Here is a 22,697-nt window from a genome sequence, read left to right as displayed (position 1 = left end):
ACTTTCTTGGCATGATGGATTGACATGTGTGCAAATTGGCTGCAGAACTTTGGGTAGGAGTCTTGAAGAAAATTTCGAGAGCTCTTTGAGACTCTCCCTGTGAGGCCCATATGGGGCTTGATGGGTCTTTAATTAATAACAACAGAGAGAGAGAGAGAGAGAGAGAGGGAGGGAGAGGGAGAGAGGAGGGGAGTTCCCTGCACACCAAATGGCAAAAAAATCACTGTGTCCAACATTTGTCTAGCAATCCCAAGGGACCAAGTGACCCAGCCCGTTCAGCTACTTGGAATCCATGTGAGAACATCTGTTCTCTTCCAGTCAAGCTCCCGGTGGCCCTGAATCCTGGGATGTTCCTAAAATTGTCACAAGAGTTCAGTAGCTGCTCATCTCACCAAAGGGTTTGACCCTGAGCTTCAACAACTGAGTGCTAAATACCTTTGCTGTCTTTCAGATATTTGGAACGGAGTCCAGAATTGCAAACGTACAATTCCCGACGTGTTCGGCCCGGGGACGTCTTCCTTGGGCAGCATTGGCCTTGTGGAGAAAGGGCGAGCCGCCATCTTGGATGGCGTGCCACGGCTTCCGACCGGTCGCAGGTCCTCAGCCTGAACCTCCCCTTCAATGATCCTGGCTCTTTGGCTCAGGGTGGCTGCAGCTCACCAGATCCAAATGGAAAAGGCCCAGCGTGTGCCGCTCAAGGAAATCACAACTGGTGGAGGAACCAAGTCAGCGGGAGGGTCTTCCATTGGAGCAAGACCACATGGAGGGAGCCAGGGGCCGTTCCACTTGGGTTTCTTCCATCGCCGGCCACCCCAGGGCACCGCACAGGCGTGGCTCACCAACGCTGTCTCTCCTGGTCTCTGCCCGGGTCGCCTTTGCCCGCGGGTAGCAGGATGGCAGCCGGGATTCACCGCACATTGCTACGTGTGCGGCTGCCCCAGCTCTGTCCCGGCCGCCTTTGGGGACAGCTGCTCCTTGCAGTTGACGGGTAACCCTGGCCACCTCAGGAGGGCGGGGAGATGCAGGCTTGGGCACGCAAGGAGCCGGCCCAGAGCTGCCCGGTCCAGGGAGAGCTTGGTGGTGCAGTGATTCACGGCATCTCCAGGGATGGCTACAGGGTCCCAGGCCACCGTGCTGCGGCCACCCCGAGGGACCCGGGATGGCGAGGGACCCTGGGCAGATGGAAGGAGCCGCCTTCTGTCCCTCCCTCCTGAGCCCCTGTGTTCCTGCAGATCCTGCCGGGAAGCCGCTGGGCAGGTCTCCAGCCTTGCCCTGGCATGGCGCTCGCTGGCAGGCTCCGCGCTCCCTCTGCAAAGCCAAGGTGGCAATAAATTAAAGACATTGCCCAGAGTGTCGCGAAAAAGCTGCAAAGGGAAGCAGATTCATCTCCGGGCGCCACCCAGGTTCCCCGCAGCCTGATGCAGGCGGGGCCCGCTGGCCGGGGCAGCTGGAAGCCATGGCTGGGTTTCACCGTGTTACTCCAGCAAGCTCCGAGTGACAGGCGTACGCCTCTCCTGGCACCAGGCGCCAGCCCAAGCGCCAACACGCCCGGCTGCCACTACAAGTCAGCAGCTTCGACTGGCAAGAAGCAAAGACCCAGGGAAAGCAGTTGGCAGGGCCCCAGCGGAGAGCCATCTGCAAAGAGGGAGCTGCAGGGACTTTCTCTATGAGCGGGAAGCCATCGCGGACACGTCTGTGACAGCAGAGTGACAGCTCTGTGACGCTTGGGTGAGGAATGAGGCACCGCAGGGACCATTCCGCCTCTCTCCGTCCCTGTGCGGAGAACTCGGGCCACAGGCTGCTCTGTCTTCCTGCACTTGCGGATCCGGGGCTGTTAACAGGCTCAGAAACCACAGACACCGATCCAAGCAGCAGACCTGCCAAGTTCAAAACCCGCGGGGCTCTGCCAAGTGCAATTTCTACGCCCGTTAGAGTCAAAAGCACTGCGTCCGGAGGACTCGTCCCCTTTGGACGGGACCATGCAGTCACGGAAGGAGCTGCTCCGTCTTTCTTCTCTTGATCTCTCTTTGCTTTGCTTTCCTCCCCTTGGTCTGCGCTTTGGATCTGCCAAACTACTCCCGGAACCTCTTCGTGAGTCGGGGTCCGAGCTGGGATTTGCTGCCCAGGTCTCTCCAGCACCTCAAGGACAATCAGAGCACAATCCACGAGTACTTTATTGCTTCAGAAATCAGTCGAGTTGATTTCTGCCATATCTGCCTGCGTGGGTTCTTGGGGGAGAAAATTCCAGAGCGTGGACAGAACTGTTGGAGTCAAGGTGACTATGACATAATTGTTCACTTCTGCAAGATTTATGGAGCATCCATTCGGTTTAGGCAGGGCACAGAGTTTCAAGGATGCGGAGCGTCTCCCTGACTTTTGGAAGCTTCTTTTTACAGAAGGCAGAGAGTAAATTTTTAAAAATCCTGCATAGAAAGAGAAATGTGGGAGTTATAAAATAAAGAAGGGGGAATCAGAAAATGGGATGCAGGTGCCAAATGGGTGGAGTCCTGTGTAAGTCACTTTTTTGTTACTGTGACAAAATACCCAACAAGAACAAGTTAGAGGATGAAAAGTTTCTTCTGGATCATGGTTTCAGTCCATGACCTGCTGGCTTCGTTGCCCTAGGACTGAGGTAAGGCAGATTCACGGCGGAAGGACGTGCTAAAGGAAAGGTGCTGAGTTCGTGGGTGACAGTCAGGAAGCAGAACTAGGAATGGAAAGGGCCAGGGACAAGATATAGTCCCCGAGGCCACACCCCTCCGTGACCTAATTCCTCCCGCTGTGCCCCACCTCCTGTAGTCTCCAGCACCTCCCAGTGGTCAATGCAGGTATGGCTCCACCAAGGGATTAATCCCCTGATGTCGTCAGACCCGATCACTTCCCCACCTCCTGACATGGCTGCATTGAGGACCAAGCCTTCAACACAGGATCCTTTGAGGGACACTCCAGATCCACAACAGCACAGGCTGTCACCGTGAAAAGCGGCCAAGCCATTGACCAATCAGATCACACGCACAAAGCATGGTTTCCTTTGTGGGCAGGAGCTGGAAAATGCTGAGCCTGCCTGGAGTTGCCAGGAGCTCAGATGCTACTTCCCTGTGACCAGAGGCCAAGGGGAACTGTGGAATACACCCGGACGCCAGCTCTGCAATGAAGCAGGTGAGTCAGGATGGAAAAGGAACAAATCGAAACAAAATGCATTTGTCACAGCGGCGTTCAAAAGAGCTGAAGTACGGAACCAACCCGAACGTCCACCCACTGGTGAGAATAAATAAGCAACCTGCAGGGGATCCATGCAGTGGAATATTAGCCAGCCAGAAAGAGAAGTGCAGTAATGACACATGTTCTAACAAAGAGGAATTTCGAGAACACCCTGCTAAGTGAAAGAAGCCAGACACAGGAAAAGTGGGTGGCGTATACGCTCAGGTCTATGAGTTTCCCGCAGAGACAGAAAGTTGATTGGTCATTGTCAGGAGCTGGATCCTCCTAATCCCAGTCAATGTCCAGAGGTAGGGCTTAGACAGTGATTGGATCACCAAGGCTCTGATCTCATGAGTGGATTACTCCATGGATAGCTGAAGGAATTCCGGGAAATGGTGGAGGCTGTGAAGAGTTGGAGCAGGGTTGGAGCAAGTAGGTCACGGGGGACATGCTCTTGCATAGAAGACTATATCTTCTCCCCAGCCCCTTCTTTTTCTCTCAGTCTCTGCTTCCCAACTGCCGTGAGTTGAGCGACGTTCCTTCCGCCATGATGTGCGGCTCCACCTTGGTCCCAGAGCAACGGAGTTGACACAGACTGAACCTCTGAAACCATGAGCCCCAGATGAACTTTGCCTCCTCTCGATGGTTCTTGCTGGATGTTTTTGATGACAAGCAATCAAACACATGTCTAAAAGTGGACTTCTAACCTGTACGCCTCCCCGTACCATTGCATGGGGATTCATCTGGAGGACACACGCCGTCTTTAACACAGGCTTGGAAATCTTAGACAGCTCGGTATCTTCAATTCATTATTAAGGGTATCGCTTTACACTGCACTGCCAGCAGAGCTTGCAATAGTCTTAGCAGAGCTTGAAAAGGAGTGATTTTCTTTATCAACCAGGTGTGTGTCTGTTCTAGGTAATGATGGTGCATATTTGAGGGATTTTCTGAATTTACATCCAATCAAGAGAAAAGGTGACACCAAGGTTCTTGGCTAGGAAGCCAGAAGAATGTCCATAAAGATTTTCAGATCGAAGCGTCCAGACTGAGACCAACTAGGAGAATATGATTCAGTGCAGGTACCCAGCCCTTATCTCTCCTTCCTCTGTCTTTCCTTCCACTTCTTTACCCTCCCGGTCCCTGGCAATCGGGACACTCTTGTGTTGAGTTGAATCAGTAACACTATCCATCCCTTAGCCCACCAGCCCATCCCTAGCTTTCCCATAGTTAGGGTGTAGGTATGAGGTGACCCCCAAACGCTCATGTGTGAGACAACGCTAGAAAGTTCAGAGGTGGAATGATTGGTTTATGGGAGCTGTCTGACCTCATCAGTGGATTAATCCACTTGAATGGACTAACTGGGTGGTGACTGTAGGCAGGTGGGTGTGGCTGGAGGAGCTGGGTCACTGGGGACATGTCTTGGGGACTATATCCTGTCCCTGGCTCCTTGGGGACTATATCCTGTCCCTGGCTCCTTGGGGACTATATCCTGTCCCTGGCTCCATGGGGTTGATATCTGGTCCCTGGTGAGCAGAGCTCCCTCTGCTTCCTGGTGCCACGTCCTGAGCTGTTCTCCTCCTCCAGGCCCTTCCGCCGTTTTGTTCTGCCTCACCTTGGGCCAGAGCCATGGAGTTGCCCACCATGGACTGAACCTTGGAAACCATGAGCCCAAATAAACCAGGTGATAACTCAAGGCAGGTGGATCCCTGGGGACAGGCCTTGGGAACTATATCATGTCCCTGGCTCCTTGGGGACTATATCCTGTCCCTGGCTCCTTGGGGACTATATCCTGTCCCTGGCTCCTTGGGGACTATATCCTGTCCCTGGCTCCTTGGGGACTATATCCTGTCCCTGGCTCCTTGGGGACTATATCCTGTCCCTGGCTCCTTGGGGACTATATCCTGTCCCTGGCTCCTTGGGGACTATATCCTGTCCCTGACTCCTTGGGGACTATATCCTGTCCCTGGCTCCATGGGGTTTATATCTGGTCCCTGGTGAGCAGAGCTCTCTCTGCTTCCTGGTGCCACGTCCTGAGCTGCTCTCCTCCTCCAGGCCCTTACGCCATCTTGTTCTGCCTCACCTTGGGCTAGAGCCATGGAGTCGGCCACCATGGACTGAGCCTCTGAAACCCTGAGCCCTAAATAAACTTCCCCTCCTCTTTGTGGTTCTTGTTAGATCTTTTGGTCACAGTGTTGGAAAAACTGACTAAAATACCCCTTGAATGCAATTCTCTGCTTTTGTGTTTGTGAGTCCTAATGAAATATCCATTATGAGCAAGACCAGGGCTTTTTGTCTAATTGACACATCATAATTTTACGTTGTAGTGGCTGAAAATGTGAGGTTTTGACACAGGAATGCATGATTTAATGATCAAGCCAGGATGGTGGGCATGTCCACCGCCTCATGCATTTATCACTTTCTTACAGGAAGAACATCCAGATACTGCTCTTACATTCTGACCCACGCAGCACATCTTTGTGAACTGCAGTTACCCTCCTGTGCAATAAAGCAACAGATCTTGTTCTTCTTACCTAACTGCAGCTTCTACCCATTGACCAGCCTCTCCCTATCTGCCTTCCAGTCTCCCAACCCCAATCTCTGGTAACCGCCCACTAGTCTCCAATTCTTAAAAACACAATTACTATCCCCTCCAGCGGCACCACTGCTGGGTATCTATCCAAAAAAATTTAAATAAAAATAAAATAAATGTGTCAAAAAGACCCCTACAGCCCCATGTTTGCTGAGGCTGAAATTGACACTAGCCCCAAACATGAAATCAACCTATACGTCCATCAACAGATAAATGGGTGCAAACACTTGGTATGCACAACAGAATACTATTTAGCCTTGAAAAAGAAGGAAATCCATCATTTACAACAACATGGAGGGATCTGGAGGATATTTAAGTGGAATAAGACCGTCAGATAACATATGATATTATTTATATGTGAAATCTAAAACTCTTTGCCTCTTTTCATGGAGACTTATATGGAAGAATGTGGGGTCTTCAGCATGTACTCCACCAATGGAAAGAGCAAGCCTACATTTATCTGACCGCTGCTGTGTAGTGTTAAAAGATAACACATTTCTTCTTGGACATTGATCGAAAAGGTCTCTGTACTTCCTGAGTACCAAGAACCAATCTAATAACGAGGCGCATATATATAGGGACGGAATTAGAGTTTACAAAGGGTTGTGGAGGTGGACTGTAGTAAAGGTAGCTTGACACGGTGAACATACTTAACACCACGGTTGCCTACGCCTCAAAATGACTCGGGGGGTTGGCTTCATGTTAGCTCTGCCTTACTGCAAGTTTATTTTAAAATGCAGAACCAAGAAATGACAGATGACGTGTAAATAAATCAAAGCCTTCCCTTCCCGTTGCGATAATGGTAGACATATGTGACCGTGCACATTTCTCTCGAAGCTCGGCTGCCAAATGCTTTCCCGGCCCTCCTCCTGGGTCAAGGAGAAGCTGAGATGTCGACATGCCCGATGGGGAGCGGGGGAGGTTCTGATGGCTTCAGAGGGACATCAGAGGTCAGCCAAGCAGAGGGAAGCAGCTGGCCCTCATTTAGGCACCTACGTAGAGTTCCTGGTAAGTAGATTTTGATGGAAATCCATTTAAAAACACACACACACACACCGTGGATTCTTTTAACGTAGCACTTCCAATTAAAGGACCCACCTCTGCAGGCTCCCCTAAAACAGAGGAACCCGCAGAAGCTGATCATGGATATGTTGACCATTGCATCTGCAGCAGCTGCAGACAGCAGACTACGACCACCAACCTGGTCTCATTCATACATTGGGGACATATGGACGTTCGATCCACAACATCGGCATTCAAGCAGAGACATTGCTACCTGAGTGACAGCTGAGGGCTTTGCAGTAACTTGCACAGAATCACCCAGTTGCGAAGCATGCAATTGGCATGACGTGGGTATGGAGAACCTCTTCCTGGTCTCCTGGACTTCGGACAACTGCAATGGGCTTCAAGATGCCCCTTCTTAACATCACATGCTTCTTCCTTACATATTAGACAGATGATCCGAGTGTGCAATCTGGGGTTAATTATTTTAAGCAAAAACACTTGCCTATTTTTTTTCCTCACCATGCTGAATTTCCATCACCTTGGAAGTAGATATGGACCTGGAGTCCCTCAGGATCACGTTGAAGCCCTACAGAGCAGAGAATGGTAACTGCCTGCCTTGGGACCGAAGGATCCACCAGCAGATATGGGCACACGGGAAACGGACACCACAGGACATTGGAAAATCACCTTGGTCGGTTCGGGTTGCTATAATTCAACGCCATAGCATGGGAGTCTTATATAACAGGCGTCGGTTGCTGCCAGTTCTGGAGGCTGGAAGTCCAAGGTCAAGACATGGCGGACTCTATGCATTGAGATGCATTGAGGGCTGCATCCTGGTTCCTCAATGGTGCCTTCCCACCATGACCTTGTGGAAAGCGGACTGTACTCTGTTCTGAGTTCCTCCGAGATCCCTGAGACAGTTGCTCTTAGGCTCTGCCCGAGCCTGAGTTACTCCTTCCCATAAAGCGGGAGTTTGCCGTGAGTTCTTCCATCTGAGCACAAGAGCCAAGGTGGAATGACAAATCGAGAGCCACCGTCTGCCCAGCACAACCCTAAGTCGCAAGCTGATGAACAGCTTATCCATGGCAACCTACCAAACTCAGTCAGGAGTCCAAATCCCACCAGGAACACACACATGGGAGTTGCCACCACGTGAGACCCAACTCCCTCTCCTAAGACCAGGACTGGACGTGGGGGTACATTGACCTGGTCACCTGGTCTTTCTTCATGAGTCTTGCCCAGGAAACTGGCCACAGCAATGAACCTCGAATGTCCTGTGCCTAGAATTCAGCCCAGTGCCGTTTCTCCTGCCCGAGGTGACGTCACAGAGTCCACTCCAAGCTGACACTCTGAAACCGTCATCCTTCACACGACAGGTCTGCACAACCGGTCCTTCAATCCCTGATATCCGACCACCCACAGGAACGCCGCCCTCGTACCAGTTCTTAACCTGTGCTCTGAGCTCAGCACCCTGCATCCCTGTGGCCACCATGACTCCTTCTTGGTCTTTCTGTAAACTGTGTCTCTCATGGTGTGAAGTGCAGAGTGTCATGTGAATGTCAAAGATGCTAAAAACCAAGATGGGGATCGAATGAGAGAACTGGTGCCGGTGGGAACCTTGGTCCTGACACCGACTGGCTCAAGAGGATTCGTGGTGAATTGCAGTCGATCAGAGTCCCAGAGCTTGTGGATTTATTGTCATCCAATAAATTCTGACCTGGTGGAAAGACCTGGCTATGATTTAGATGTCAGGCGTCCCCAAAAGCCCATGTGTGGGACCATGCAGGAAGATTCAGAGGTGAAATGATTGGGTTATGAGAAGAGTGACCTCATCAGTGGATTAATCCACTTGAATGGATTAACTGGGTGGTGACTGCAGGCAGGTGGAGTGTGGCTGGAGGAGCTGGGTCACTGGGCACCTGTCTTGTGGGTTTATATTTTGTACCTGGTGAGCAGAGCTCTCTCTGCTTCCTGACGCCATGTTCTGAGCTGCTCTCCTCCTCCAGGCCCTTCCGCCATTTTGTTCTGCCTCACCTTGGGCCAGAGCCATGGAGTTGGCCCACCATGGACTCAACCTCTGAAACCATGAGTTCACATAAAGCAGGTGGTAACTCAAGGCAGATGGGGTGTGGCTGGAAGAGCTGGGTCACTGGGGACATGCCTTGGGGACTATATCCTGTCCCTGGATCCTTGGGGACTCTATGCTGTCCCTGGCTCCTTGGGGACTATATCCTGTCCCTGGCTCCTTGGGGTTTATATCTGGTCCCTGGTGAGCAGAGCTCTCTCTGCTTCTTGGTGCCACGTCCTGAGCTGCTCTCCTCCTCCAGGCCCTTCCGCCATTTTGTTCTGCCTCACCTTGGGCCAGAGCCATGGAGTCGGCCCACCATGGACTGAACCTCTGAAGCTATGAGCCCCAACTCAACTTTTCCTCCTCTAAGATGTCCTTATTGGGTCTTTGTTCACAGCAGTAACCAAGCCGACTGAAACAGAAACACATCTAGCCATGTTGCAGCTGGATCGTGTGGTAATATGCTTGTTAATGTATTGTTGGAAGCATGTCCTTGGGGACTACATCCTGTCCCTGGTTCCTTGGGGACTATATCCTGTCCCTGGCTCCTTGGGGACTATATCCTGTCCCTGGCTCCATGGGGACTATATCCTGTCCCTGGCTCCATGGGGTTTATATCTGGTCCCTGGTGAGCAGAGCTCTCTCTGCTTCCTGGTGCCACGTCCTGAGCTGCTCTCCTCCTCCAGGCCCTTCCGCCATTTTGTTCTGCCTCACCTTGGGCCAGAGTCATGGAGTCGGCCAACCATGGACTGAACTTCTGAGACCATGAGCCCAATTCAACTTTTCCTCATTGAATTGTTCTTGTCAGGGTCACAGCAATGAGAAAGCTGATTAAAACAGACCTAAGTGTGTTGGGCACATATTAATGGCATCGCTCCCTCAAGAGAGTCCTCACGTGGAGAAGGCCAGTCCCAGTACACACTTTCAAGCTTGGGCCAGTTGCCGAGTTCCCTATCTGAGATTTACCTTTATATTTTCTCAGTGTTTTCCATAGCTGTTTCCCCAATATTGTTTTTTCAAGAGCACTAAACATTTCGCAAAGTGTTTCGCATAATTTTTTTGTACCGGGGATTGAACTCTGGGTACTCAACCACTGAGCCACATCTCTGGCCCTTTTTGATTTTTAATTTGAGACAGGGTCTTGCTAAGTTGCTTAGAGTCTCACTAAGTTGCAGAGGCTGGCCTCCAACATGCAATCCTCCTGCCTCAGCCTCCTCAGCTGCTGGGATTACAACCTTGGGCCACCATGCCTAGCTTTTGTGTAATTTTTTTTTTCAACACATGTAAAATGTCAACCCCAGGGACTGTCTGTCACACCACATGACAGAAATAAGAGGGCAAAGAGCTGGTTAAAGTTCTAAAGAACTTTAAAAAGCCTGCCAACCTGGGCTTTGTGGATATTCTGTGACTTCTTTCTCAGCACCGTCAACCATCGCTATTCATGGATTCTGTATTTGCAAATAGACCCGGTCACTAAAGCTGGCGGGTAACCTCAAAACCAAAGTGCACATCGCTTTTCTGGTCATTTGCAGGCACAGGAAAAGAGTTGACTCAGCTGAATTGTGTGTTCCCAGCTGAAGTGGAAAAAAGTCATGTTCTGCCTCCTTATTTTAGATGTCGCACTATAAATGTCGTTTCTGTAGTCTGCGGAGCGCCATGTGTTTGCATATTTGTAGTTCTTGTTGAGGATTATGCTGCTTAAAATAGTCCAGCAAATAGTGCTAAAATACTGTCTGGCATTCCTAAATGCAAGAGTAGGCTGTGAGTTATGGAAAAGAGACACACACACCCATCTATACCCACGGGTTCCATAACACAGAAGCAATTCAGATGGATGGAAATACAAGAAACAGCTGGCATTTGTAGAAAGCATAAATTAGTTTTTTTCTTGACATTGTTCCCTAAACAATACAGGACAAAAAATGAGTTACAGAGCATTAACATTGCAGTAGGCATTACAAGTCATCTAGAGAAAATTCAGCATCTACGAGATGACGTGCAAATACCACATCATCTCATATTAGGACTACAGCAACATGGAGTTTGGTATCCACAGGGGTCCTGAAACCAACGCTCAGCAAATAGCAAAGAATGCCTGCCACGTTACAGAGCTGGGTGTAGATATGAGTGATAGTGCTGTTGGCTGTGTGTCCAATGTAGTAAATCAAACAATATATCTTCAATATGGCGCCTTTCAACAGAAACTCATGAGACAAACTTCCATATGGATTTGTTGATGGAAACGCTGTGACCGGAGGGCACAGGAACCTAATGCTGTCTTTCCCCAAGCGCAAAGGCACAATATTTGCCAATTTGCTGTTCACAGTGAACTCATTGAACATAAGCATCAGAAATCATTGGGATTAAGTATGATTTCAATTATTAGTTCTACGGAAGAGAGTCCGCCATCAACCCAGGAAATTTGAGTGCTGCTCATCTGTGCCTTGCTGATGATTATTCCCACAGAGGGTTCAGAGAAGGAATCTGATTAGCATCGTATTGATATATCAAGTGGGTTGATTGACAGGCACTGCTACAGAAGAGGAGGTGGGTTTCATTACTTAACACCCCAAGGAAATGGCGTTGCATTTGTTAATGACGGAGAAATTAAATGGATGAAATTCCTGTATTCAACCATGAATGAATACAGCCTATAAAAGCTCTTATGAAGTAAGAATTATCATTTATCCTTCAACATCATGGGGAAAGGCACTTTTTAGAAAGGCAGTTACGTTATATTAACGTGGACTTTGAGGATTGTACTAGTCATTTTTACATTGCTGTGATAAAACATCTGAGAAAATCAACTTATGGGAGGAAAGATTCACTGGGACCATTGGATTCAGGGATCTCAGTCCATGATTGACTGTTTCCGTTGCTCTGGGCTTGAGGTGGAGCAGAGCATCATGGTGGAAGGAGAGAAGATTCTCGCCTTTTGGTGAGATGGTGGGAGTTCCTGGAGATGAGATAAACCACTTGAGAACGTTCCCCCCAAGATCTACTTCCTCCAACTATTGTTTCCATCACCCCCAGCCTAACAGTCCAGAAAAGGCCAGGGACAAGATAGAGTCCCCAAGGTCACACCCAACATCCAGCTATGTTCCATCTCCTGCAGTCTCCACCACCTCCCAACAGTTCTTTCAGCTATGAATCCATCCAGGAATTGATCCATTGATGGCGTCAGAGTCCTCATGATCCAATCATATCCCCAAAGACCCGCTTCTAGACATTGCTGTATTGGAGACCAAGTCTTCCAGACATGAGCCATCGGAGGACACTCGAGATTCAAACCATCAAATCTCCCAGGAGTCTCACCTCCAAATTCCATTCCTCCAGAAGTTAGGGATTCAGTATATCAATCAGGGGAGGAGTGTCCCCCAAAGCTCATGGGTGAGACAATGCAAGAAAGTTCAGAGGTAAAATGATTGAGTTATAAGAGTTTTAACCTTGGGAGTGGAATAATCCATTTAAATGGATTAATGGATGGTACCTATAGGCAGGGAGGCACAGCTGGAGGAGGTTTATATTTTGTCCCTGGTGAGCAGAGCTCTCTCTGCTTCTTGGTGCCACGTCCTGAGCTGCTCTCCTCCTCCAGGCCCTTCCGCCATTTTGTTCTGCCTCACCTTGGGCCAGAGCCATGGAGTCAGCCCACCATGGACTGAACCTCTGGAACCATGAACCTCAATAAACCAGGTGGTTACTCAAGGCAGATGGGGTGTGGCTGGAAGAGCTGGGTCACTGGGGAGATCCCTTGGGGACCATATCCTGTCTCTGGCTCCCTGGGGACTATACCCTGTCCCTGGCTCCTTGGGGACTATATCCTGTCCCTGGCTCCTTGGGGTTTATATCTGGTCCCTGGTGAGCAGAACTCTCTCTGCTTCCTGGTGCCACGTCCTGAGCTGCTCTCCTCCTCCAGGCCCTTCCGCCATTTTGTTCTGCCTCACCTTGGGCCAGAGCCATGGAGTCAGCCCACCATGGACTGAACCTCTGAAACCATGGGCTCCAAATTAACTTTTCCTCCTCTAAAATTGTTCTTGTCAGGTCTTTTGGTTGTAGCAGTGTAAAAGCTGACTGAAACAGCATGAATTTATGTTTTGTAGGGAGACTACCGTTTAATTTACCAAATCCTGTAAGCACAGGAGAACAATAATAATGGTCTGGTTGTACTCTAAGACTAGAGAAGACCACCACACCATTGCCTGGCAAAGTGAAGCAAAGTGGATTAATCTGAACTTCTCCACTCTCCTCTCCCAGTGGGTCCCCAGAATTGGGTTACAGCGGCACAGATGCTGCAGAAATTCCTAAAGTGTCAGTGTGGTGATAGCAGAAAGGAGTGGGTGAAGGCAAGAAGAAAAGAGATAGCATCAAAACTCCACAAATGTACCTTTTCCCCAACATCCAGCTCAACTCACAACAGCTAAACTGTGGAACCAAACTAGGTGCCCTTCGACAGATGAATGGATAAAGAAAACGTGGCACATGTACACAATGGAATATTACTCAGCCATCAAGAAGAATGAAATGATGGCATTTGCAAGTAAATGGATGGAGCTGGAGAATATCATGCTAAGTGAAATAAGCCAATCCCAAAAATCCAAAGGTCAAAAGTTTTCTCTGATATGCAGATGCTAATTCACAATAAGGGGGGATAGGGAAGAATAGAGGTACTTTAGATTAGATAGAGGGGAGTGAAGGGAGGGAAGGGTGTGGGGCAGGAAGGACAGTGGAGTGAACAGACGTGATGACTCATGTGCATGTGTGACTGCATGACCATGTGATCCTGCAACATGGACCGTCAGAAAAATGAGAGATGACCCTCCATTTATGTCTGATCTGTCAAAATGCGTCCATGCCTTCTGCTGTCAGGTGCAACTCGTTAGAACAAATTTTAAAAAATTAAACACCATGAAGAACATGTGGGAATCACTTCTGATTGTCTGGGCTTCGCCGCCCTGGTTGATGGACGGGGACATCCATCACGCTCTTCTTTCTTTTAGAGACAATAAGTGGATCAACGCAGCTGACTCAGCGTGAAGATGAGCCAGGACACTCCAGGAGGAGGACGGAGGCAGGGGAAGCTGTCTGAGAGGCTGGGACGGAGCCTATGCGGAGCGTTCTGCGGACGTGTGTGCACGTGGCTGATGTGAACGGAGAGTGAATGCTCAGTTTGGAGATCTTGGGCAGCATTGTGATCCCCCAAAGAACTTGATTGATGTGAGGCGCGGCGTATTCGCTCATCGATCGGCTCCCTCGTTTCATAGATGTCCACGGAGTATCTCCCAGCGTCATTCTGGGTTTTGCTCAGAGACATGGATGAACAGGATACGCACACTCCCTGCTCAGGAGTACTAAGTCTCAGTGCTACGCTCCTCCAGAGTTACAGGGCTTCATTCAGAAGCAGGGATGAGTGTGACATCCAGGTTCCACACCCAGCGTGACCAAGACTTGACATCACGCTACACCAGCGGCAGGTGGACTTGTTTGTTACAGGTCCTCCTGGGAAAGGGTGAGGGTAGAATTGTTCCTATATTAGTCCATTTTCCATGACCACAGCACAGGACCTGAGGCTGGGTAGCTTCATGAAGAAACGAGGTTTGTTTTAGCTCAGGATTCTTGAGGCACAAGGATGACCATCTTCTTGCAGCGGTAGTCTGTGACTGGCAAGGGGCATCCCTGTTTGTCCTGGTCTCTCTCTCTCTCTCTCTCTCTCTCTCTCTCTCCCTATGAAGCCACCATAATTCAATCAAGCAGCCTCCACCCTGATGACCACATTTGATCCTAATGACCTCCCCAGCCCCCATCTCTCAGCACCACATTTGGGCTAAGTTACCATTATCTTTGTATCTCGTGATTCAGGTGAAATTTCAGCACGTGAACCCTTGGGGGATGCTTGATCCATAGCCAAACCATAATAGGTACAGAGAAGGGGTCATGGATGACTACACACCACCTACTCACACAAGGTGACATTTCCCTCTTGGCTGAGGCAAAAATCCAGCCTAACGCTCACATCCATGGATCTGTGTTTGAACTACACGGTACCCAGAGCCCAACATTGGTCAAACCAAAGTGTCAATCCGTAGCCAAAACTTCCAGCCACCTGTTTGCTTCCCTAACCTTCCCGTGGTCAGTAAATGAACGATGTTGGTGCATAGTGCACATCTTTAAGATATGGAGGGGGCGCCATTTTGGTGTCGATTATAATTTGCTGTGTTTCAGGCAAGGGCATTTGAAGAACACCAATCTGGGACTAGTCATGATGTCATCAAATCTGGTCACGTTGGAAAGACCTCTTGGTGAATCAGCAAAGGATTAATTGGCTTCCCATTGTGAGGCAATGAAGGGAAATGGGAATAATTCCATTTAGACGTGTCCTGGAAGAAAAAGGAGGGATTTTGGTGAGAGTGGAATTGTGTGAATTAGTAACTCTTTAAATATGTAGATCATCACAGTGAATTTCAAATATATTTATATATATACTTATATGTATACTTAGAGTTATTAATATGTATATGTATTTATATATAATATACATAACTTATAGTTATTAAAATTTCATGTCATATATAAATATAATTTATATGAAAGTTTATAATTTGTAAAGTAAATTATGATAATATATAATTGCAAAACCATATATATATATATATATGGTAAAGAATAGACCTTAATTTATCTCGTATATCTGGAGACTAGAATCCAAGAGCACAGGGCTGGCATAGTGATTGCCTGGGCTCGATCCTAACCTGGCAGAGGGTGTCAACAGCACACACAGCTACTAATGTCACCATGGGGCCCACCACTGTGACCTCATCTAACCCTAATTGCTTCCCAAATGGTCCACCTACAAATATCTCTAGCACATAATTTTGGGGAATAAGTTTCCAACATATGGATTTTGGGGAGACACAAATCAACCATAGCAGAGATCTTACTTGGACACAGGGTCTCTGCAGAGGCAGTGAGTGCAGGGTCCTGAGAGGAGCTCCTCCTGGTCAGGGTGGCCCTGAGGCCATGGCCGTGTCCTCACAAGAGACAGAAGAGGAGACACAGACACAGAGGAGGAGCCACGTGGAGACGGAGGCAGAGGCTGGAGGGCTGGGGCCACCAGCCCAGGGCCGCCTGGAGCCCAGGAGCTGGAGAGGCAGGAAGGAGCCTCCTGAGCCTGTGGAGGCAGCTGGACACCATGGGAAGAGGCTGGTCCTGTCCACATCTTGGCCCAGAACCTGTGCAGGGGACCTGGTGTGGACACAGGGTCTCTGCAGAGGCAGTGAGTGCAGGACCCTGAGAGGAGCTCCTCCTGGTCAGGGTGGCCCTGAGGCCATGGCCGTGTCCTCACAAGAGACAGAAGAGGAGACACAGACACAGAGGAGGAGCCACGTGGAGACGGAGGCAGAGGCTGGAGGGCTGGGGCCACCAGCCCAAGGCCGCCTGGAGCCCAGGAGCTGGAGAGGCAAGAAGGAGCCTCCCGGAGCCTGTGGAGGGGCTCAGCCCTGGGACCCTGGCCTGGGCCTCTTGCTCTCTAGGGCTGGGAGATTGTGGATTCCTGTTGTGTTGATAACACTAGTCTGGTTTCCTGAGGGGTAAGAAGGGTCTAAATCGTCTCACTGTAGGTGAGGAAGCTAGAGTGGATCCCTAGGTCTTGGTGGACATGGATGGATGAATGGATTAGATAGATGAGAGAGGCAGATGGACAATTGGGTAGACAGATGTATAGGTAGGTAAGATAGATGATAGACAGATGACAGCTGGATGGATGGACATATGATAGACAGAGACTCTGTCCTGCAGGTTTTCTCTGCAATGTGGCCTCTGGGGCTGGGGTTCTCTGTGCTGGGCTGTGCTGTGCACTGCAGGCTGTGGAGCAGCGTCTCTGGGCTCCATACACCAGGAGCCAGGAGCAGCCCCACCCAGGGAGTGACAGCCACCTAGACAGACAGAAGTAGTAGATGACAGACAGATAGATAGATAGATAGATAGATAGATAGATAGATAGATAGACAGATGACAGCTGGATGGACAGATGGAAGACAGAGACTCTGTCCTGCAGGTTTTCTTTGCACTGTGGCATCTGGGGCTGGGGTTCTCTGTGCTGGGCTGTGCTGTGCACTGCAGGCTGTGGAGCAGCGTCTCTGGGCTCCACACACCAGGGGCCAGGAGCAGCCCCACTCAGTGGTAACAGCTAGTAATGTCTTCAAACTTCCTTCTCCCTCGGGGGTACATCTGTCCTGGTTGGTTATTATAGTCCTAATAGTCTCTGAGTTCTTTTAACAGTCTGAGAAAACACATGTCCGTTTTCATTTACTTTCTCAAAATCGGGATCTGAGTTGTCTGTACCCTCTGCCTTTGATCAAGGGCCTTTGGTACATCTGCCATCTTAAAAGCAATACAAGGTGAGACCCTACCCCTTTGTTTAGAAGTGAAAACATTCTACAACCCTGATTTTAATTTCGTGTGACAAGCACATCTAAATCAAGCTTGCGTGTGCCGCGGGGATTAAAAACGTTTGCTCACCATATTGCACCAAGCACACAGCCCAATGGCCAATGAAAGATCCTGAGGATTTTCAAGCTGATTATATACAACCCGTCTTTGGGCACAACAAAAAAACAGGGCTTCATGTGCACAAAGCTGAAACCCATCTAGTTTGCACAGGAGGTTAGAAGGCCCGTCACAGGTACCTGGGTCCTTGATGGGAGCCCCTGTGGCCGTAGCTCTACTAGGTGGTGGAACGTATTTGCCAGACACCAAGTGGGGTGGGCAGACGGGAATTATCCATTGGCCCCAAGCTAAGCGGTGCAAGCCCAAAGCCCTCCCTCTAACCTGCCACGTGGGTTTGCAGCTCACTGCCTCCCTTAGGTTTTGCCTCTGTTCGAAGGCTATTTTCATGGGTCACAACTCGACCACCTGCAGGAATGCGTCTTCCAATATGGCTGCACTGAATATTCAGGGATTTGGAGCCGGGGGAGCGACACCACTCTCCACTTCATTCCCGTGCAATCAAACCTTACGTGAAGAAATAACTACCGAGGAAGCCCCCGGGATGGTAAAAACTCTCAGACCCTCAGAAAGCTCTCGTGTCGTGTTTCGGCAAAGCCATCTCTTCGCCAGGTCATCTGCACCCCAAATCTTGCAGCCAATGTTTCCCATTATTCTTTCTTTTCATGCAAGAATCAAAAAAATGCACACACACACACACACACACACACACACACAGGTGAATGAGCACAAAGGAGAGATGGTCCTCAACGTACTGGTGGCTCATCTTCTGGTGGTCGGGGACTGCCCCTCGGCTAGCCTTGGATCTGGGAGAGAGCTCAGGCTACGCAAGTTCAGTCTCTGCTTCCAGATAAAAGTGGGCCAAATGGACTTCGCCGTATCTTTGTGGGACAGCTCCTGCTTCCTCCCGTCCCGGGCCAGTGAGGGAAGCGGTCCTGTCTCCCTGCAGCACAGCAGAACTTCCCATCAGGGTTATTAGTACTGGCTGTTCTTCAAAGGGGTTGCTTTATTGAGATGTCTGAGCCATTTCCTATAAAGTCATCTCCACCAAAGGCAGGGGCTCAGGAGAGTCGCCCTCTAGCCAGAGGCCACACAGCTGGCATGAGGCAAGCGGGCGAGAATGCGAAGTGAGGAATCAGGGAGCGTCAGGAAAGTGTGGACAGGCAGCGCCGTGGAGAGCCGCCGGGTGGGACGGGGAGGCTCATTTACATAGCTGTGGGGTTTGCCGTTGCTGAGAGTCCCAAAGGCAAAGCCAAGGCCAGCAGAGGGGTCGGCCCACCCGTGTTTTAGAACAGAGCCTCATGGTGCGTGGCTCCAGAATCCTCATCCTCAAAAGCTCACTGCATGAGGGCCCGGCGACACACGCACAACCACACCGATAATCCAACACCCTGTTCCTCCACGACGCAGCCCTTTGACCCACAAACTCGGAGAAGCACATTTGGCCTAAGAGGGAACGCTTTATGCTGATCTCAGATACAAAATGGCGCACGTATGAGTACTTCCAGTGCCAGCTTAGCGCCCTTGAGTTCCCGCAATGACCAGATAATGGGGGTGCCAGACTCACTCTCTGCTCCAAATGAGCTCAGTTCATCTAAATCTGATGCCATCAGCTCACCTTCACCCCCTCATCCAGTTCCCACCTTTGAGGACACTGGGAAGGACTCCCAGGCTCCCAGCAAAGCCATCCGTGGTCTTCAGAGCAGCACTAGCCCCCAGACCAACCTTGATCAAGACCCCGACTGCTCCACCATCTTTCCTGCAGCTGGGAGACCCTTGCCTTTGCACACAGCTTGAACGCAGGAGTAATGCTCCACCCTCAGAGCCCGGGGTAGTGGTGTATGGGAAGCAGAGTTGCTATCGTGGCCCAGGGAATGGAACTTTGAACACAAAAGGGACTCTGAGGATGGCTGAGGTCCACCCCCACGTGTTTGCAGATAAGGGATGCAATACCAGTGAGGCTGACCCATCGCCCTTTGGAGACGTTGCCTGATCAGAGACGAGCGGGAGGAACTCTCCAGCCGTCCCGCCCTAAGTCCTTACCCCAACCCCTTGTGGAGATCCAGCCCATTACCTTATGGGCCTGGTATTTCTTAAAGACACTTTGGGGAAAAGCATATGGAGTTGGTGTGCTGAACGAGCATGACTCACTGGGTGTAATCACACAGCAATTTCATTTAATCTCCCACCATCTCTTTCAAATACATCCAGTGGGGAATGAGGTTGGGGGTTCTTTGTTGCACTCTGGAATCGATGACAGCCAGCTGTATGGCTTCACTCTCTCCTCCTCCTCCTCCTCCTCCTCCTTCTCTTCTTCTCCTTCTCCTCCTTCTCTTCTTCTCCTTCTCCTCCTTCTCTTCTTCTCCTTCTCCTCCTTCTCTTCTTCTCCTTCTCCTCCTTCTCTTCTTCTTCTCCTTCTCCTCCTCCTTCTCTTCCTCTCCTTCTCCTCCTTCTCTTCTTCTCCTTCTCCTCCTCCTCCTCCTTCTCTTCTTCTTCTCTTCCTTCTCTTCTCCTTCTCCTCTTCCTCCTTCTTCTTCTCCTTCTCCTCTTTCTTCTCCTTCCTCTTCTTCTTCTCCTCCTCCTCCTGCTCCTTCTCCTCCTGCTCCTCCTCCTCCTTTTTCCCTTTCTTCCTTCTCCTTCTCCTCCTTCTCTTCTTCTTCTTTTTCTTCTCCTTCTCCTCCTCCTTCTCTTCTTCTTCTCCTCCTCCTTCTCTTCTTCTTCTCCTTCTCCTCCTTCTTCTCCTTCCTCTTCTTCTTCTCCTCCTCCTCCTCCTGCTCCTCCTCCTTCTTCTTCCTCTTCTTCTTTTCCTCCTCCTCCATGTCCCCTTCTCCCTCCCCTTATCCTCATCCTCCTCCTTCCTTCTTCTTCTTCTTATCTCCTCCTCCTCTTCTCCTCCTTCTCCTCCTTCTTCTCTTCTTCCTCTTCCTCCTCCTTTCTACTTCTCCTTCCCCTCACTCTTTCTCTATCCATCCATCCATCCATCCACACATTCATCCGCCCCCATCTCTCCCACTCTCTCTTTTCCTCTTTTTCTCTCCCTCGTCTTCCTGCCTCACGTTATCTTCTCTCTGTCTCTGACTCATTCTTTTCCTTACTCCTTTCCCCCTCTTCCTCTTTCTTTCTCCTCTTTCCCTTTCTATTTTCCTCTCCTCTTGGCACATGTCCACGTCTTCATCTCCAAGCAACCATTTCATCTCAACTTCCTTCCTCTCCTGTCCCCTGATTCTTACCCCAGACTTCCCTGGGAAGACACAGAAATGACCCACCCATCCAGATGGCAAATGTCTCCACTTCAAGGTCTTTGCTTCCCTATGGAAGCTCCCCATTGGCACGTGAACTAATGCGTTCACAGGTTCCAAGGATAATGACATGGACGTGTTTTGGGGGGTTATCATTATCCAGCTGACCACAATGGGGGGCTCTACCTACTGAGCTTGCATTCACACCTAGAGTGGATTCCCCTGCATTCTGATAAGGCTGAGGTCTAGGGGATTTTCTGTTTTAAAAATATGGGTTGAAGCTATGGAACCATTCTCGGTGTCTATCAACAGATGTATGGAGAAATGACACAAGGCATAGATAAAAATAGAGTTTTATTTAGCCACAAAGAAGAACAAAACTATGTCATTTGCAGGAAAATGGATTGAACTGGAGGCCTTTATGCTAAATGAAAGAAGTCAAACTCAGAAAGTCAAAGATCATGTTTTCTCTCATTTGCAAAAGCCAGAGAGGAAGAAAGGAAAGAGTTTTCATGAAAATAAAAGAAAGGCTGGTGGAGAAAGGAGATTGGGGAGGGAATGGAAGAGGGATAAGGGGCAGCATCTTGGGAGGCTGAGGCAGGAGGATTCTGAGATCAAAGCCAGCCTCAGCAACTTAGCAAGACACTGTCTCAAAATTAAAAAAGTCAAAAAATAAAAAGGGCTGGGGATGTGGCTCAGTGGTTAAGTGCCCCTGGGTTCAGGCCCTAGTACAAAAAATAAAAAGAAAAGAAAAGAAAGAGGGAAAGAAAAACGTAGCCTAATCCCTCCCCACCACTGAAGGAGCTTACGTTTAGATGAAGGTGAAAAAGTGTTGAAAACCAAGGAGACAAAAATGGGTTCCAATCCTTGTGAATATAAAGAGACAGGAGGTACATAGTTTGCATGTGGAATTTCCTTAGTCCCTGATAAGGAAAGGATATTCTCAATGGTCAAACGTCAGCACTACCACGCATCTCGAGTTATACCATTTGTAGCAATTTGTACCCAGATCCGGATGGAGCTCAGAAGAGCTGTAGCTGCCTACGTTTTGATGCAACATGGAAGCACAATCAGATCACAGGTCTGTTTTTTCTGCCCAGGAAGCAGTGCACCTTGGAGTTGATCGAATTTGATCTCCGGGAAGCTGACGGTGAACTGCCCACCTCCCGACTCCTTCCACTGAGGATCCGTCCTGGCTGCATCTTAAAAGCTAACCCAATCCTTCCCCACCACCCAATGAGCTTGCTTTCAGACCAAGGTGAAAACAGAGAAGAAAAACAACAGGTTCTGATTTTTGCGGATGTTTATGGACAGTTTGGATGTGCATCCTTCTGGCTGGGTCCGCGGAAATGCTTCCCCGTGGATTACGGAGCTGGGGGTGTGACTCAGAGGCAGGAGACCCTCCCAGTGTGCATGAGGTTCCGAGTTCTAGTCCCAGCAATGCCAAGTAAATATATAAATATTGAAATTAATGGAATGGACTCTGCTGCTTGCATGGCAACAGCTGGATTTGCACATGTCGGCTGGGTGGATTTCTGAGTCAGTGGTTGCAGCTCACTACCTGTGGCTCTCGGGTCTGAAAACACACATGGCTTCCTTCTTATTGATGCACAACGGCTCTGGAATTCCATCGTCTCTGCACATCCCAGGCTCCATGCCCCTTCCTGGGGGCTCCTCCCTACTGCAGAGGATTGTGCATAAAGGCATGCGGTTTATAAATTATATGTACCCCCTACTTCCACGTGGGATCAAAGGATCAGCTGCAGCTTCTAATTAAGTTGCAGATGCGCCTGAGAGTTAAAGACCCAAGAAACACCACCAAGCAGGTGTGGGAAAGGCTTTTTATTTTATTTTTTTTCCTTTTCTTCCAGGAGCCCAAATGAAATCTCTAGAAAACCTGCTAAGTCTCTTCAATCCACAAACCTGAAAATGATGTGATTCCGCTCAGGTTTTTGGACCTCTGCGGCGTGCTAGGACCCTGTTTTCTCCAGGACGAACGTCTGGCATCTCCTTTCGGCTGACCTAGATGTTTATATACAAGGCAGGGTCAGCACCTGTCCGTGGCCACCCTCAATAGCAGGGTTGGGGTGCTGGG

This window comes from Sciurus carolinensis, chromosome X (genome assembly GCF_902686445.1).
Source record: "Sciurus carolinensis chromosome X, mSciCar1.2, whole genome shotgun sequence".
NCBI classification, from domain to species: domain Eukaryota; kingdom Metazoa; phylum Chordata; class Mammalia; order Rodentia; family Sciuridae; genus Sciurus; species Sciurus carolinensis.
Note: the sequence above shows the minus strand (reverse complement) of the source record.